The following is a 5323-nucleotide window of genomic DNA, read 5'->3' as shown; positions in this document are numbered from 1 at the left end:
CAAGAAATAATCACAAATGGTAAACAAGAAATCAAGCTATACAAATTTCGGATTCAAGAACAATCAAACAAAGTATGAACATGAATTAAATCTATTTTAAACAACAAACATGATGGATTTAAACGATTAAACCAACATATTTCCCTAACACAACTAAATTCTTTTAGACAAATAACAAGATCGACGAAGAAACAATTATGAACTTAAACTTGAACTTAACAATATTAACAATTTCTAACAATACATAAACACATGAAACAAATTGAAGAAACAATTAATTAAATTTCGATTTGAATCTAACAAACATCAAACTAACAAATTCTTACTTAAACAATAAAACAAACATGAAATAAATATGAAGAACCACTAATTAACTTTCCATTTAAAATCTGAAAATTAATTCAACCAAACAACATGAACACACTAGAAAATTATTTCAACGATGAACAACGAACAAGACAAGGATTAAATCATTTAACGATTTTGGATCCGGAAAATATCAAACAAAAATATGGACAAAAATAAAACTCAAAAACAACTAACCGGAGATGAATCAACGACGAACGTTGACTGTAAACAAATCTGCCCGAGCCTCGACCAAAGCTCGAACAAATGACGACGAAGACGAAGAGAAATGAAGCAGCCCGCAGCTGGAACGATGAAGTGAAGCAGCGACGTCGATTCAAAATAGCAGCAGCTCGACCTCGTCGTGACTGGAAGGAGGAAAATGAACAGCATCACGGCAGTAGCAACATCGCGGCAGCAACACCGGCGACCATGGCAACAGCTGTCCGTCGAGGAGGACGACGGGGAGAAGAAGGAACATCGACAGAAGCAGCGGGGGCAGAAACGGGCAGCATCAACGCAGCTGAAACAATCTCGAGCTGGACAAGGCAGTCATGACGAGGAAGTAGCTGCGACGGGCGTGTTTGGACGTAAGGTTTGAGCTGGTCGACGAGCAAAACGCAGCAACACCGTTGCTCGTCAATGGCGGACGGGGAGGGGCGTTGTTTGTTTGACGAAGATGATGGAGCTTTGGGTAGCAGCTATGGCTGCTTGGAGACGAGACGAGGTATGTAAGTATGTACGGGGTGACAATGAAAAGTCATGGATGAGCTTGAGGGGGGGGGCATGGGAGCTTGAGAAACTTGGAGAAGAAGAAGATAGGAAAGGGGGGGGTGGCGGATTGGTTAGGTCTTTTTAGGGTTTTCTTCTCTTTTTTTTGTTTTGTGTTGTTTGTAAGATAATAGGATGTTGGGTTATGGACTGGGTCGACCCAGTTCGAAATGGACTGGGTCGTAGGGAAGATTGGGCCATTTTTTTGGGCCTATGGCTTGAAATCGAAGAAGAGACCCAATTCCGACTTTCTTTATATTTTCGCTCTCTTTTCTTCTTTTATTTCTCTAAAACTAAATTATAAAAATATTTAAACCATTATTAAGAATTAAATTAAGTTATAAAAGCACAAATTAACTTCCAATAAAAATTAACGCACAATTAAGTAATAATTAAGCATAAAATTGTATATTTGGACATTAAATGCTAAAAATGCAAACGATGCCTATTTTTGTAATTTTTAATTTTTGTAAAACAAATTTAATTACTAACAATTGTAGAATTAAATCCTACATGCAAAATGCGACATATTTTTGTATTTTTTATTAATTTAGCAAATAAACATGCACACACAAATACAAATAATTATTCAAAATATCACAAAAGTGCACACCAAAGAAAAATCATTTTATTTTTGAATTTTTTGGGAGTAATTCTCATATTGGGCAAAAATCACGTGCTTACATTCACGAGAGGTGCCATCACGACCGAGTCCGGTTAGGGTCGTGACAAGCGGTGACTTGAATTCCAAAATTGACAACTCTCTGAATCCTTGGCACCGCGGACCGCGATAATAGGACCGCGGTCGCGATGGGTCTTCTGCGTCCGTAGTGGATTTTCTGCTGTAGCGCTGCTTTGACTTGGCTTTGAATTTGTGCAAGTTTCACTCTGTTTTGTGCTGGTTATGACATCCTTGTCTCTTCTTAACCAAACAGTGCAAACAAGCACAACAAATTAACTTTTGAGAATACTTGTATACACTTTTAATCTAAAACTCAAGCAAAAATGAGCATAAAATAGACTCGAATCCCTAATTATTAATATCTCATTGAGGCCGTCCTCGAATCCAGAACTATCCCCCCTTTATTTTCAAGCAGTTTGATATTTTATCATATCTCTTATCTGTTTATTCTAGCAATCTTCACTGTTTGTATTAAATAAACCCACGTATCCTTAAAACCATTTATAAATTTAATTGTTATCCGATTTTGAGGTAAACAACGTTAAGACAAACACCTAATACATGAATCATTGAATCGAACTCAAACATACTTTGAGAGTTCTCATCAAAAAATCTTAAGGACTGATCTTGATTCATCTCAATATTGCAAAGGTACAAGTCAAAATTCATTTAAAAAAATGACTCAATGTAACGTTTTATTCATAACCAAAAATAATAGTAACATCCAGTACTAAATCCATCCTAATACAATACTTGAAATAGAAATATATAACTACAAATTAAAAAAGGGGAAATCAACAGAAAATATGAAGATACATGAATCCCAATAGCTCGTATTGGATTATTTCCCATTTGCGCTACTTGTTCTTCTGCTCTAAATAGTCTGCAGAAGCTTTCATAATTGCCACAAAGGTTTGAAGATTGGCTATAGAAAGATGAATATTTTCAGCATCTTTAGTCTGAAAATCAAGGGTAAGTTTAATAATGGATGAATTTTCACTTTTCTCCATAACTTCCCACTTAATCAAATAGAAACTGAATCCTAGATCAAGAAATCCACCTTCAAAAATCTGTACTTCTTTCACTTGTTTTTCATGGTCGATTGAGATAAATTTCTCTTTGTATGGAGCATTACCAGGTGTACCTAATATATTTTGTCCAAACAAAGTAGCAAACCTCGTTATGGGATTCAAAAAAAAAAGAATAAAAATATACTAAAGGAGACACAAATATTTAAGGTGGATTAATGTATATGCAGAGTTATGATTTGAAGTTTATGAGTTCTGAAATCATCCCCCAACCCATAACTCATCTTAGTTACAGTCAAACATCTCTATAACAACCTCGTTTTGTTTCGATATTTTCTGGAAGTGTTGCTAGAAAAAAAACATATATTATAACATAATATAAAAATCGGTTCCAAGAGAAACATGACTTTTATAGTGAATGACTATTATATGAGCATGTTGAGAACATATTTTATGAACTTTTTAATAAAAATATATAATTTAAGCAAAAGCTACTGCATTCATCCGAATCCGCAGCTAATGCTCTCCCACTTCCCCTGGATTAATGAAAGATTTTTTTTTTTTTATAAGGAAAACGGAAAACTCAGTTATTGTGTATTTGTTAGATTACTTCCTAGAAAACGTAAATATAATAATAAAATCAGGCCAAATATTTAACGCGTCGCTCTATCGTAAAAAAATTTACAAAATAAAAGAAACGGAATATTCAAGGGAACGAAAATAAGATGATTTTTTTTAAATAGGATCTTGAAGTAAAATAACTTACTGACTAGCAGGATTGAACCAAGGCCTCCATTGCCTTCAACCAACTCAACTTTTTCAGCTATGTGTGGGAGTTTTTCAACAACAAATTTTGCAAATTGAAGAGTGGAATAGAGATTCCACACTTCAATTGCTGAAACATTTATTTCTACCTGCTCTGAAAATTTTCCCAACATTCTTTTTCTTTAATGACTATATATTAATCAAAACATGTACTGAATATATAGTGGGTCATGGGATATGCGCATATATATATATGAGCTCAGCGCAGAGGTTAACCCTGGATTTGAAAGTAGTGGAGGCATTAAAATCGAATAAAAATTTGAGCAAATATTAGAGTTGGCATCGAACCAAGGCAGCGCATTAAAAGTTAAGTTATGTCCCCCAGATCGACCAATGCAGCTGCCTAAGATCTCAATCTTAGGATGCCAAATAAAATATATACTTGTGCAGTCAAACCTCTCTATAACAGACTCGTTTGTTCCGAATATTTTTGAATATTATAGTGAAGCGTTATTATAGAGAACATATATTTAATTTATAATATAATATGAAAATTGGTTTCTGAAAAGTTTCGCTTTTATAGTGAACTGTTGTTATATAAGGATGTTATAAAGATCAAAGTTATAGGAGACGGTAACTCCCTCCCCAAACTGTAGGTCTGCCTCTGCTAGGGTGAAGGTAAAGTTCAAATACATATTTAACTGAACTCAATAGCTTTCACTCATATAGCTTAACCATGGTATAATAAATATGGTTGAGAGTAATAAATTTCTTTCTCATAAAGAGAGAAAAGTCCGATGTCCATTCACCTAGAAACAATGGGAATAAACAGGAAATTAACTAAAGATAACACTAAACAAAAAGTAATCTAGACCCTACTACAAATTAAAATAAAAGTTTGTCATAAGTCAAATGGAAGACCAGTTAATTTTTTATTCTAGAAAAACTAATAGTCTATCTCAGTGGCCCGTTAATACAAATAAAGTTCCAACTTATGCTGTGCAGGTACGTAACCTATAATTTATGGATCTACGCCGTGAAATTAGCCATTAATGCTTGTATCAAAGTAAATTGCCTATATTATGCCCCTTGAGACACAATCCTTCCCTGCAGTGGCGGAGCCACATTCAACCAAGGGAAATCAATCGATCCCCCTTCGCCGGAAAATCATACTATATCGCTAGATAATTTTTTTTATTCTATGTATATTTACTATACGTTGATTCCCCTTAACTTTTCGAGAAATTTAAATTCTTTTTATATTTTGATACGTCTTGGTGAAAACCCTGGCTCCGCCCTGCTTCCCCAAACCTTGCGTGTGAATCCGTTCACTGGGCTAGTCTTTATTCCAGTAGCAAAGTTGGAATTCTTGTCTTGAGGTTTTACCTTAATTTCCTCAAAAACATTTTGTGTTCAAGATTCAAACTCGGTAAATGCAGCCATTGACATTTCTGTGTAAACGTAAAACACGTTCATCAATCATAGTAATACCCATTGTACGAACATGTGTTAGGGTTTTCGTACACATATCTGAGTAGTTCCTTTTCGTAGATAAAAATGTGTTTTAACACTTTCTTCTACTATTTCAGTGATTTCTAATTTCAGAATTTTTTGACAAGTAAACTGACATATAATCTAGAAAAGATTTAAAAAAATTCATTTGACCTAATCTTGCAAGCCAAAAAGGGCAAACGATACAATCTTTCACAATCCTATGGATCAAAATCAATCT

The 5323-nt window shown here is 34.4% G+C and overlaps 1 long non-coding RNA gene across 1 annotated transcript; it reads right to left on the bottom strand.

Moving 5' to 3' along the window:
* Nucleotides 1–2462: 2462 nt before the first annotated feature.
* LOC138882345 (uncharacterized) lies at nucleotides 2463–3792 on the bottom strand. Its single transcript, XR_011403915.1, has 2 exons — nucleotides 3593–3792; nucleotides 2463–2942 (listed from the first exon to the last, which is right to left on the bottom strand). It is a non-coding gene; the product is annotated as an uncharacterized lncRNA (long non-coding RNA).
* Between the last annotated feature and the right edge of the window lie 1531 nt (nucleotides 3793–5323).

Source organism: Nicotiana sylvestris, chromosome 11, assembly GCF_000393655.2.
Source record: "Nicotiana sylvestris chromosome 11, ASM39365v2, whole genome shotgun sequence".
Classification (NCBI taxonomy): domain Eukaryota; kingdom Viridiplantae; phylum Streptophyta; class Magnoliopsida; order Solanales; family Solanaceae; genus Nicotiana; species Nicotiana sylvestris.
This window is presented reverse-complemented; position numbering and strand designations above follow the sequence as displayed.